Here is a 14,618-nt window from a genome sequence, read left to right as displayed (position 1 = left end):
AAAGCTTTTTTTGTAAGGTAACTTCGTATTGAGATCGTTTCTAAAGTATACACTCGCTTCATATTAACTTTTGACACGTCATCTTATTCTATGCTAATGAAGATCGTTACCTTTACAACTTATTGCACAAATTTACAACTTAATATGATAATATGGACAGGTTCAAGATAGTAACTACGTAGGCATCGTTTAGTTGTACGTGTTGGTCCTTGGACCAACTAGTTGCATTCTCTGCTACACAAAAACAACCAGTTGCATTCCAAAGTAGCTGCATTCTCAATTAGGTGTGTAACAATTGTCCTCATGCATATATTCCTTTGCATTGTGTCTAAAGATACTTTTAAAAAGGTAGTAAGATTACTTCCATTATATCTGCTTGAGACATGTAAGGGGTTCTCCACCAACATACGATGTGTGGCAAATCATTTTGATTGAGAGAAGAGGTCCTACATAAGCAACCCTTTGGCTATAGTTTGACAACTTGGCTTGAAGTATAATAAGAGGTACAACCCTTGATATAAATGATGAAATATGAAGAGGGGGGAGGAGAAGAGTGGAGATGAGGAGAGAGGGCACAGCTAGAGAGCACACCACAAATGACTAAATGTACACTAGATTTAGTTGAAAATGTAGAATATATATAAACCCATTTAGATTTAGGGTTGTAGGCTCAGGGAAGCAAAAGGATGCATAAGAGTGGAGCAAGAAGTGAAAGCCATCACATCAACTAGAATTATGAAAATGAAAGTACAAAGTACTATGTAAGAGAACCCTAGGACCTAATGTCCTAGTGGTACCACTAGTACTAGGTGTCATAAGACGCTAAAAGTAATAGGTGACCTAAGTGTCAATAACTAAAGCTACATGGCACATACCAGGGCTCAGAGGGCATCAATATGATTGGGAGAAGATGGCATATAAGGGTTAGGGCATCTAACCCTTTCCTTTATAGCACTCTATATGTGTTGGTGCTATGCATATGTAATTACATAATGTCGAGTGTGGTCTCTCAACACCTTCTCTCAAGATCAACATCATGAAGTAGGCCTTTCCTCAAGATGATTCTGGGGAATCGAAGAAGAATTGAGCAATACATTCTATCACACCCTTTTAATGGGAATGTTGTTTCTTTGCGTCAAACCAAGAGCTTGTCGGTGTTTCTTGAAAAGCTCTTTACTGAGTGGTTTGGTAAAGATGTTTGCAACATTCTCTTTGCTATCACGATGCTGCAGTGTGATGTCACCAAGTAACACTCTTTTTCCAATGAAGTGCTCTCTAACATCAATGTGCTTTGTCGTGGAGTGATACGGATTCTTGGCCAATGCTTGAGACGATTGATTATCATAGTATATTGTTGTTGGCTTTGATTCATCAAAGTAGTTTGTTTTTAATAATAGTCTTCTGAGCCATATAGCCTCACATGCACCTGTAGTGAGTGTCTTATATTCTCCTTCAGTCGAATGGTTTACCGAGTGGTTTGGTAAAGATGTTTGCAACATTCTCTTTGCTATCATAATGCTGAAGTGTGATGTCACCAAGTAACACTCTTTTTCCAATGAAGTGCTCTCTGACATCAATGTGCTTTGTCGTGGAGTGATACGGATTCTTGGCCAATGCTTGAGCCGATTGATTATCATAGTATATTGTTATTGGCTTTGATTCATCAAAGTAATTTGTTTCTAATAATAGTCTTCTGAGCCATATAGCCTCACATGCACCTGTAGTGAGTGTCTTATATTCTCCTTCACTCGAAGACAAAGAAACAGCTAGCTGTTTGTTTCACAATCATGATATAGCACCTTGACTAAGAAAAAATGCATATCCTTGTGTCGATCTCCTAGTCTCATGATCTTCGACATAGTCACTGTCACAGTATCCATGCAACCTTGGATAACTTCCTCTGTATTCTATCTCAAATTGTCTTGTATCTTTGATGTTTTGGATTTGTCATGAACTATACAAGTGAACTTACTGGATAATAAATATCTAGCCGTATGATAGTAAGATACATAAGAGATCCGATAAGCTGCTTGTAGTACTTGTCATTGACTATAGGCTTTTCTGAATCTTTTATAAGTTTCAAACTCTGTTTTATAGGAGTGCTTACAATCTTGCAGTCTGCCATATGAAACTTCTTTACGAGATTATCAACATACTTGAGCTGACTCATGAAGGTGCTGTTTGAATCTCTTCAGAACTCAATTCCAAGACAATAGTGCATAAGTCAAAGATCTTTTATGTCGAACTCTAAAGATAATTCTTGTTTTAGCTTTTTGATGGAGCTATTCTTGCTTCCGATCACAATCAGATCATCTGCGTACAAAAGTGCAATAGTGATGTCTTCCCCTTGAACTTTGTAGTAGAGAGTATGATCTGTATTGGATTTCATGTATTCCAGATCGGCAAAATATTTATCGATTCTGTAGTACCAACTTCTTGGTGCTTGCTTTAAGTTGTAGAGACTTATTTTGAGATGGAAAACCTAATTCTCTTTTCTTGGTTCAACATAACCTGCTGGTTGTTGCATGTAAACTTCCTCGTCTAGGTAACCATTAAGAAATGCACTCTTGACATCGAGCTGATACACATTTCATTTGTTGAGTGTCTCTAGTGATATCAAGAACTGTATGGAATCCATCTTTGCTACGGGAGCATAAGTCTCATCATAATCTTGACCATATTGCTATGCAATAGTCTGGCTTTGTATCTTTGAATATTGTCATCTAGATTGTACTTCACTTTGTATACTAATTTGTTTGCTATGGCCTTCTTTCCTAGTGGAAGGTCGCATAATTCCCAAGTATTATTCTTGTATAAAGCTTCCATTTCTTCATTCATAGCAGTTTGCCATTTTGGCTTGTCTACTGCATCTTTGACGTACACTAGCTCTTGTGTAGCCATGATGGTAGTCATAAGAGCATAGTTGATGGTTTCAACCTGAATTGCTTTGCCTTTTTGAGCATATGTCAATCTGGTTGGAGGTCTGATTTCCCTAATAAACCATTAGAGGAGTTGTGGTTCTGCTTGGGTGTTTCTGGCAATTCTTGCTCTTCTTCATCAACCTTTTTTGTAGATGATTGTGTAATCGGTGCATCTATCTCCATTGTATTTGAGGTTTTCCATTCTGATTCCTCATCAAATATTACATCTCTCGAGATAATGATAGGATCATACAACTTGCTTGTATGCTTTTCTTTCTTCATTGTAGCCAACCATGATGCATTTACGTGACTTCACATCCAATTTCCTGCGATGATTATCATGTATGTGGGCATGTGCTTTGCAACCAAATATGTAGAGATGCCCAATGTGTGGCTTGTGTCCAGCGAATGCTTCATAAGGTGTCATACCATAAATCGGTTCGGTAGGAATTTGATTAAGCAAGTAGTTTGCAATAGCTATTGCTTTTACCCAATATTGATTCGGAAGATGCTTCTTACTAAGCATTGCTCTAGCACTGTCTACTAAAGTATCATTCTTCCTTTCAGCTCTTGCATTCTACTGAGGAGTATCTGCATAAGTGAATTATCTTCAAATGCCGTGACTTCTACAAAAGTTTATGAATGCTGAAGACATGTATTCACCTTCTCTATCTGATCTCATGACTTTGATCTTTCTGCCTGTTTGGTTTTCTACCATGGCTTTGAATTCTTAAAATCTGGAAAAAACTTCAGATTTCTCTTTCAGAAAGTAGATGCAACAATATCTACTGTAGTCGTTGATGACAGTCAAGTAGTAAAGTGAACCATTGATGCTGCGGGTCTGGGCATAACCCCATACATATGTATGTATCAAATCAAGAATACTTCGTGCTTGAGAGGTGCTTATGTCGAAGTTTGTTCGCTTTTGTTTGTCGAAGCAGCATGCTTCACAATCTTTTTCAAGAAACTGTAGCTTTGGAATCCTAATTGCCATATTCAGATTCTTGAGATCTATCAAGCTCCTTAAATTGACATGACCATATCTCTTGTGCCATTTTGTGAAAAGTGGCATTTGTTGCGGTTGAGTTGACATGGCATGCAAATCTGATACTCTAGCTAGCATTCTGTACTTCCTTGACTCCTTTTCCTACTAGCTGAAATCCTTTGGATTTGACTCTAATAGTGCATTCATCTCCGTTGAAGATGACTCGGTAGTTGTGTTTCGTCATTTGACCTACTGAGAAGAGATTCTTGCTGAGCTTCGGAACATAGAGTACATCTTTCACCAATCCTTTCGTACTAGTGAAATTATTCATAGGGATAATGAATGTCCCTTCAACTGGATTTGCTGTATTATTTGCCGTGTAGATGACATTTTTCTGACCTTTAATGGTTTTATCTCTGTGAACCATTCCTGATGATTTGTCATATGAGATGATGCACCGTTGTCGATGTACCAAGGATCCTGATCTGCTTGGTCGACTTGATAGCTAAAATCTTCTTTTAAATTGCAATCAGTGTCTAGATACACTATATCAGTCTTCTGCATTTCCTTGTTTGCAAGAAACATATTCCCATGCTCATTTGTATAATGATTATGACTAGAATGTCCACCACGATGATTTCTTATTCCATGAAAATTTCCTCGATTACTGCTAGATTGACTGCCTTGGTCGTCCAAACTTATGACACTAGTTGCACTAAATGTTTGACACGTTGGTGGATGCATTCCCTTGTCCTTGGAATCTTTCTCGGTTGGAATGATTTTCTTTCTAATGTTGCTGAGGATGATGTTGATGCTGATTTTAACTTTGATGCTGATTATGTTGTTGATGATGACCACTTTGCTGGAATGGTCTACCTCTGTCTCTACCTCTGCTTCTGTCTGAAGCCATGAATGCCTTATCATTGGAATGACCTTTGCGTGCATGAATGGCATGAGTCCTGAGTCCTTTGCCAAGTAAAATTGACTGAAGTTCTTTCAAAGTCGAAATTTATCATTGGATGGCAATACTTTGGACTAGATTCTCGTATCTCTCTCCTATTCCATTCAGAATGACTTGAACCATTTCTGCGGGATTCATAGTCTCTCCTATTGTTGCGAGTTTATTGTTGTAGTCTTTGATCCTGAGTACGTAAGCATGACCAGTTTTGCTACTGTTACGGAAACTTTGGTTGATTTGGTTTCTTAGTGTGAGAATCTTGGAAGTGTTCTTAGACTTGTAGAGAGCTGTGAACATATTCCATGCTTCTTTTGATGTCTTGACTGTATTGAGCTATCCTAGCATGACATCTTGCACATTCTGCTTGATTAGATGATGTGCATACTTATCTTTCTTATCACATTCTGCCTATGCTCGGGCAATGGTAGGATCTGCTATAGGTGTAGAAACTATTGGTGTAGCTGGAGATCCTGTTGTAGATCTCGCTGCTGGTGCTGTGACAACAGGTGGAGTAGAGCTACTGTTGGGTGGATTGTCCAATCCTTCAATGGTATTTCTACATCTTGCAGTAGGCTTTGAGCATCAAATGCAATGGTTGCAATGGCCATTGTAGAAGTTTTCTACACAGAAATTTACAAAGGGCGTAATCAAGAGTTGCCAAGGTGAGGGTAGGCAAGGACAAGAAGAGAAGAGTACTGCGAGAGGAGGTATAAGCGAGGGGTGGGAGCGAGGGGTGGGAGGGGAGGGAGGGAAGGGAGCAAAAGAGAAAGGCGGGGACCAAAAGAGAAGGGCGAAGTACCAAGGAGAGGGTGCAAAAGAGAATGTTGGAAAAGTGTTCAAGTGACTGTTGAAGGGACACTTAATTAAAAAATCGTCATGCACACGCCTCACGATTACTTTTTAACTCATGCACAAACATCTCTTTCTCTTTTCCTCCCGACTCCTCGTATTCATCCTCCTTCCTCCCCCGCCTTCGTCCTCCCTCCTTCCTCCTCAAATCCCCCTACCTCGCCTTCGGCCCCCTCCTCCCTCGCCTCCTCCCTTCTGTGCACAGCTCCCCACGCTCGGCTCCTTCTGCTCGGCTCCCCACGCCCAAAGGTAAGTAGGCTTCTTCCTCCTCCCTCGCCTTTTTCCTCTCCCCGAAATGCTGGCGCAATGTTTTTTCGACCATTTGCGTTGGGTGCAAATGTCTCCTGGCAGAGCCACATGGCCCAAGAGGGCCTTGTGGTGGCTTACCAAGCCATTTGCATTGTGCACAAATCACTACTGGCAGAGGCAAATGGCCAAAGGTTTGCAGGCGGTGGGTAGATAAGCCTGGGTGCAAATGGCTCCTGGAAGGGCCAAATGGCTGATAGCTTCGAGAGGCTTGTGGAACCTCCATTTGCGCTGGACGCAAACAATGTATAGAGGGGCCAAAAGAGCCCGTCTTGCTGGTGGCTTGGCCATTTGCGCCGAGCGCAAACGGCTCAGCCCAGAGCCAAACGGAGGCGTGAGCTTTTCTGTTGTTGGAAAACTGCCTTGGGAGGTGGTTGTTTCCTACGCTACTGTGTTGGTGGAGACAGGTGTTGATGTTGTAGGCATGCATTGCGGGGTCTTGGAGAGTTGGTGCGATGTGCTGTTGGAGTCACTGAAGTCCATTGTGGCTCTCAGTTGAGTCGCTCGATCTTTGGCATTGGAGAACTCAACCGAGATAAGTTAATGACAGGTGCAAATCGTGGAAAATGTGCCGTCGGGATAGGTTGCATGAAAATAAGGGGGGACAATCATCGATCTCTTTCATGCCAAGAATGTGTCCAACGATAATCATCCCTACCGGAGGCTGATGCCATGGCTTGGATTTGAGCATTAGCACAAATGCGGGCACATAAGCAAATATAATTGACTAGCACAAAAGTAGAACACCAAAACTTTGCAGTGAGTAGTGGTTGTTTCTGCAGTGCTTTCAACCATAGTTTCTGTAGCAGTATCCTCAAATATCAATGATGCTGTCGAAATAGGGATTACCAAAACTGGAACAGCGGTGGACAGTATGACAGATGATTTTTTGTTGTACGCAGGACACTTTGAAAGTAGCTAGCTTCTTCCTTCCAGCATGCTGTCAAACATCAACGATCCCAATTTGTCACATGGATCCATAAGAGATTAAGGATAGCCTGTCTGCACAAAGAACTATCGTCGTTCTCTGCTTGTATACAATGATCTGGACTACCTTGCATATTTATACCTGCTGATTGAATGTTTATATTATAAATCAAAGCACGAGCGACTCTCAACCGAGGGCCACAATGCCAAAGCACGAGCGACTCAACCGAAAGAGGAACATGTAGCACTCCCATTTAATTAAGTTATTATTATTATTAAGGGGAGGAGGAAAATCACGAGCTTTGGCTTTTATTTAATCGTAATTAAAACATCCGTGAGATTCTCAATATTCTCTTCTTCTTTTTTTAATCCGAGCCCAACGGGAAAACGAGGCTTTGAGCTTGCAGAAATTTGATAAGAGGCTGTGATGTTGCAGAGGCAAACAAGGTGGGAATCAACCAGCGTGTATATTCTCCTGCGAAATGTTTGGATCTTGTTTGAGAGCCAGTAATATGTGTTCTATGTTTGCCCAAACAATTGCAACAAGCAACATGCCAATAGCATTCAACACCACCAATGCTCGCTGCATATACAGACCCAGCATCTTGTATTGCCTTGCTCCATATGCTTGCCCAGTAATATGTGTTCTATGTTTGCCCAAACAATTGCAACAAGTAACATGCCAATAGCATTCAACACCACCAATGCTCGCTGCATATACAGACCCAGTATCTTGTATTGCCTTGCTCCATATGCTTGCCCACATAGAGTATCCAAAGCACATCCCATACCAGCCTGCATCCAATGCTGTTTTGAATTTCGCCAACCTGTTAGATTGATGCCAAGTGAACTAGCAGATTATATTGGTTTGCTTAATTGTTGTGAAGTGAACGAGCTTTTGGTATTTTTTCGTATAAGAACTCTTGATTAACGTGTGGACACTCTCCTTCACACTAATGTGCCTTTGCGAGATAAAGGACTCTTCTCTCTCACCAAAGAAATTATATTCGTGTTGCCCGTATATAAATCCCAGAGAAACCACGTGCTCCCCAAACATTAGCTCTCTCTCACCGGTTAATGTCCCATTGTCTTTTTAAACACATTACTCCCATGCTCCCTTTTAATAGTTAATCCCCTCAATATCTACACGTCTTCACTTGATTTCATGGATGAGGAGGAAAATGTGTCCTCTTAGATTTGTTAGCTGGAACGTGTAGAAAAGTATGAAAAATGGAAAGGGAGTAAATTATCTTGTGCAAGGAGACTCACTCAGATGGAGTGGTTCTTTCCTAAAATGTTGCAGATGGAGTCCAACAGTGGACTTGGATCCCGCTATTCCTTGCGATCTCAACGGAGATGGTAGGAGACTATAATGTCAGAAGGTCCAGAGGTCACCTCTTGCCTGCGATGGATGTTTTTATCGAAGCTATGCTTTTATATTAATACAAAATCTTGGCAAAAGATTTTCAAGCTAAGTTTTATAGTGGCATACTAACTGAGCCACGAACTAGTGTAGATTAGGATAGCTGTCATCCAGCTATTATTCGTGGGCGGTGTACCAACCGCATCTCCAGCTAACAAGTCGGTGACATAAATGCACAACAGTCACCCTGGCATATCGCGAGTGGAGCTCGATATCTCAACACTCCCCCTCGAGCTCAATCCCAAATCCTGCACACCAAGCAGGTCTCTGAACTTGCGCAACTTCTCTGCGCCCAATGCTTTCGTGAATATGTCAGCTACCTGATCCTCTGTGCTGACATAAACTAGATCAATAAGACCTAATAAAACCTTCTCCCACACATAGTGATAATGCACCTCAATGTGCTTTGTTCTAGCATGAAAGACTGGGTTCTTTGCCAAATGTATACTGCTCATGTTGTCACAATAAATGACAACTGGCCCATCTATAGACTGATGCATATCATAAAGTAGCTTATGCAACCAAGCTACCTCACATGCAGCCATTGTTGCACCCCTGTACTCAGCCTCTGTGCTCGACAAGGCAACTGTAGGCTGTTTCTTGCTGCTCCAAGTGACTGCAGCACTCCCAAAAGAGAACACATATCCACTGGTAGATCATCTATCTAAAATGCTACCAACCCAATCAGCATCAGTGTATCCATGCAACTGTATCTGAAACCCCAGCCTCATAAAATAGTCCATACTGCAATGTGGACTTCACATACCTGAGTATGCGTCTAGCCGCATCCAAATGCGGTTTCCTTGGAGCCTGCATAAACTGACTTACCAACCCAACAGGATAGCTCAAATCTGGCCTGGTAATAGTCATGTAAATCAAACTTCCTACTATGCGTCTGTACATAGTAGGGTCCTCCAGAAGCTCACCTGCATCTGCGCTCAGCTTCACATTCTGCTCCAAAGGAACTGAAATAGGCTTACAGCCTGTCATCCCATATTTGGACAGCATGTCCAATCCATACTGCCTCTGTAAGAGCTGTATCCCACTTGGTGATCTAATCACCTCAATGCCCAAGAAATAATGCAGCTCTCCCAAATCCTTCATCTCAAACTTCTGCCTCAATAGCATTTTCACATGAAGGATATCTTCATCACTATCACCTGTGATGATCAAATCATCAACATAAATGACCAGCAGCATAATCCCCTTCTCTGTTTTTCTCACATAGAGTGAGAAATCTGCCTTGGAAATCTGAAAGCCAATAGTGACAAGATACTGTCCTATCTTGTCAGACCATGCTCTAGGTGCTTGCTTCAAGCCATACAAGGCTTTCTTCAACCTGCAAACAAACTCGGGATGAATAGCATGAACATAACCTGCTGGCTGCTCCATAAAGACCTCTTCTTGCAAATCACCATGCAAGAAGGCATTCTTTACATCCATCTGATGTAAAGACCATCCCTTTGATGCAGCCATAGCAATGGCTGCTCTTACGGTTGCCATCCTTGCAATCGGGCTGAAAGTTTCTTCATAATCAATGCCATATGTCTGTGCATACCCCTTGACAACTAATCTTGCCTTGTATCTATTCACAGAACCATCTGCATTGTGCTTGATCTTATAAACCCATTTACAGCCAATTGCATTCTTGCCTTTAGGCAAAGGCACCTTTTGCCATGTAGCATTAGCATCCAAGGCATCCATTTCTTCATCCATGGCTTTCTCCCATTTTTCATTTCCCATGGCTTGCTCAAAAGAAGTGGGTTCTGGTTCCTGTATCACTTTGACCATATAGGCATAGTGAATGGCTGTAAATCCATCATATTTCAGCCTATCCACAGGATACCTAACCCTGGTAGACCTGCGCAAAATAGGCTCACTTCCAGGTGCTCTCAAAACATCCCTGGTCTTCCTTACTCCAGGTGTAACAACAGAAGGAATACCCAACTCATCATCTATGCTCTGTTCTACAACAAATACTGAATATGGTTTTGCAAAAAAGTCCTTTGTTACTACAAGCAGATATTATGACATCACTAGAATTCAATGGTCAAAACGAAATAGAAATCTTGCATGATTGCACAATACTACTGGGACTACTTCATGAATTCAAAAAGATGGAGCATGCCAACTTACCTTAGAGCATGCCAACTCACCTCAAAATGAAATAGAAATCTTGCATGATCGCACAATTCTACTGGGACTGCTTCATGAATTCAGGCAGATGGAGCATGCCAACTTACCTCAGAGCAAAGTGACATATACAATGAAATCATTTCTAAAGGGAAAGGACTCCATATCATTTGTGGCACACCTAGAGTAGGGAAATCCTCCTTGATCACATATATCACATACCAGCTTGTAAAAAGTGACAAATCTGTAATATTGATTGCAACCATACGTGTTGTAGCAATGCGACTCAAGTGCATAGCTACATCTATTCACTTCCGATTCAATTTGACAAGCTACTCGCAACTATACCCCTCCTTCATTCCCAAAAAAGATGAACGACATCAAGCAATCGACCAAGATGATGTGATAATCATCAACAAAATATCCATGATGACTAATACAATGTTTGATCTCGTTATCAGGATAGCTATGTGCAATAACTTCACAATCGATTCTCAACCCATTTGATAATAAACTCATGCTGCTACTCGGAGACCTTGTGAAGCTAATTTCATATATGTAATTGATGGCATTTGGCACCCATCTTCAATATAGGTGGTTTTTCATCCGGATCATTCTGATGCAAGATGGTGATACGTGATCCAAGTTGCACCACGAAGTAAGCAAATTTTTGAAGATAGAGATGTGGATATGGAGATGGCACTACCAATGCTGAATCCAATTGATCTAGATGGATCTAGTAAAGAAGATGAAGATCACAATATGAGCCAAGAGGAAGATGCTCACAATGACATCGTACGGGAGGAAGATGGAGATCACGATATTGAGAAAGAACATGACGATCATCAAGAATCACCACACTTTATTGAAGAAGATGATCAAGTACTCTTAGGTGAATGTACAATGATGATATAGGAGATCAACTCGGTATAGAGTTAGAGATAGACTTGTTTGGTGCATTAGACTTGGCTAAGACTTGGCTCAAGATGAAGCCATTGATGTAAACGCTCTTCATTGATTTTTTTCATCTCAAACTTGGACATGAATATATGAGCTTCAAAGGCTTGATGTACATGCTCTTGTACTTTTATTCTCTCAAAGGATCAAACATATATGAAAAGGAAAAAAAAAAATATCATTGGGAAAAACTATCTTTTAAGGTCGGTATGAGAAAAAACACTCTCTGTAAAACATCGTTATAGAAAACTGTCTCAGTGTCGCTATATAGCGACCATTCACAAGTCTAATAAGTGTCGCTATATAGCGGCCATTACATAGTTATTCAACTTGTATAAATCACAAGTCAACATTAAGCCAGCATAAAAAAACCAACCAAAAACATCCTACTTGTGAACTCCCCAAATGAAAATGGCTAACAATGCCCGCACATACATATTGGGGATTCCAATATACTCAATACCGAACGAGTTCATTAGTGATTACAAGCACGACTCTTGAACAAGAAGAAGCCTGATGGGTTAGCAAATGGTAATAAAACTATCCCAAAATAAAATTCAATGACTACAATAATAATGAGTTTCCCGTGATCAATTCCAAATAAATTGATATCTAGGACTTATGAAAACTATACTAAGGGAGTTAAATATAGAATTTGGTAATCACCACGAATTCATGATACAAAAAGAAGCTCAAGAGTTGCTAGACACAAAAGAAAATGGAATTTCTGGCTATTGTATCAAGCTTCTACATTATGGCTTCAACATCTCATTAGATCGGCTTACAAGTTTGGATCGTAACACGAGATTAGCTATATTGAATAAATTTATGGATGACTATGGGTATCAACACACAAGACAAAACACTCCACTAACAATAGAAAGAATAATAGTAAACTTAGCTCCAAATGTTGCGGCTGAGCAACACAGACAAGGCTTTAACCCGTTCGCAAAACCAAATGAAGGTAAACATCCGGATAGTATGTGGATGCGTTCTATACCTGTTTTATAAGTATCCAAATTTATATGTTTAAAAGTTGAATGACAAAGACCTAAACGTAATGATATATTAATTGTATATTTGCCAATCCAAAAAGTAGATCCATTAAGAATCAAAGACACCGACGGCCGTCCAACAAAGTGCCAAGAAAAAGGAAAGATAGTCATGTGATCTATTCCATAACATGCATCAAAAATGTGGAAAAACACATTGGTCATACCAACAATCTAGTAAGGCATATAGAAAGCCACAAATAATACCCTCCTTATAAGATGGAATCCGACATTGAAATTTTAGTCCTTTTGAGAAAAAAATTATTGTAGATATATTGGCCAAATCAAGTAATATAGACAAGGCAATTACACTAGAAGAAATATACATATAATGATTTCATACAATAGGAGAACAAGGATACAACAAACTCAAAGGCAAGCCCTCCATATCAAAAGAAATACTACTATTTGAAAGCCCACAATCTCATATAAATTAATTAGTGTAAATAAAAACCACAACAGTATCGTGCTAGCAATATTTCTCAACGATTCTCCCGTTTAAAATTTATTTTACAAGAAATTGCTCTTTGATAATTAGAAGATCTTGAATATCTTGGGAAACATCAGTATCTAAATTTCATTATCTTAGATCTAGTCATGGATCATTCAACTCAAGTAATCATAAATATTTGTTTCCTCTCGTTAGCTTGAGCATATCACAGGCATTAATATGATTGGGGGTTCTACCGTCTGTAATATGAAAATCCAACCAAAATAGAGGCCAATCATATTATGAGAGTACTAACGATTTAAACATGTTCTTGTGGTTCATGGAATGATACACAAAGACCATGAATCTTAGGTTTATCAATGTTGGCATGCCATGTTCAACAAACACAATGAAAAGGAGCATAAGACTAATATTTTATGTACATTTTAGTATTATGACTTTTTGTTCAAAAGCAATGACATCATATATAAATCGAATTCCCTACTTTATATTTCTTTCATGTGTCCTCATTGCCTTGCGAGTAGCATTATCTATAGAAGGAGTACAATACCAAACAATCAAAGGTAACAAACATGAGCACAAAACATAGGTGAAAGCAGAAATGAAAGGAAACAAGTCTAATGAGAAATATATATATTAATTGCACGAGTATTGACGATTTCAAATTTCTATTTAGCAACATAAAACATGTTAGGGTCAAATCTGGTCATGCGTTACTAGTCAATTGGCTTAGACATCAATCTCTGTACATCTATGGGAGTATTGAAGATGAAGGGCCAAAACTTGGTCTTAATACTGGCATTTATACACAACAACACAAAGCAACTATAGACGTGCTTGGTAGACGCGCAAAATAGCGGGCGCGTCTATAGGCATTGCTTTAGAAGAGGAATTACGGGCACGTCTAAATGTGTGTCTAAAAGCTCATCTATTTGTGCATAAATTACCGCGTCTACATGCGCGTCTAACCTAAGAAAATACGGGCCCGTCTAACATCCCATTTATTAGCGCGTCTATTTGTGCATGTATTAGCGCGTTTACATTGAGAATCAGACGCGCATTTAGACACTTAAATAGATGCAAACTAGAGAATACAAAAAGTGAGACTTTGGTGTACATCATTGCTTTCCAAACATTGCCCATGATTACCAAAGCACATAATTTTTTGCAAGCCCACATATACAAGAATTAAGTGAGATGAGGAGAACGAGACAGTATGTAAAATAGTTTTGCCAATATCAATTATGGGGCTATGGTTCAATCTCATCCTCAATGAGATCAACCCTTGCCAAACTATCTACTTCAAAATCCAAACAAGTGTTTAGATCTACAAATACATTCAACCCACTACTACTTGTGCCACTCATGTGCTCATCGAAATCAGCATCTCGAATGGTAGGCTCGTCCTCACGGGTAATGGCCTCAATATTTGTATCTCCTATCTCATGATCATCCTCCTCTCTTGGATCACGGTCATCATCACGTCCATGGCAATGATCATTCTCCATACGCTTCATATTAGTAAATGTACTATACATCACTTTGGAATGTGGCATAATAGGTATGACATGCCACCATCTATTATTATCCACCATTGGTTGATAGACAACCTAATTCAAACACAAATACAATCATGTTACTTTTCTGGCATCAAAT

Source organism: Dipteris shenzhenensis, chromosome 17 (assembly GCF_047967505.1).
Source record: "Dipteris shenzhenensis isolate YYH24624 ecotype China chromosome 17, Dip_SZ_1.0, whole genome shotgun sequence".
In the NCBI taxonomy this organism is placed as follows: Eukaryota; Viridiplantae; Streptophyta; class Polypodiopsida; order Gleicheniales; family Dipteridaceae; genus Dipteris; species Dipteris shenzhenensis.
This window is presented reverse-complemented; position numbering follows the sequence as displayed.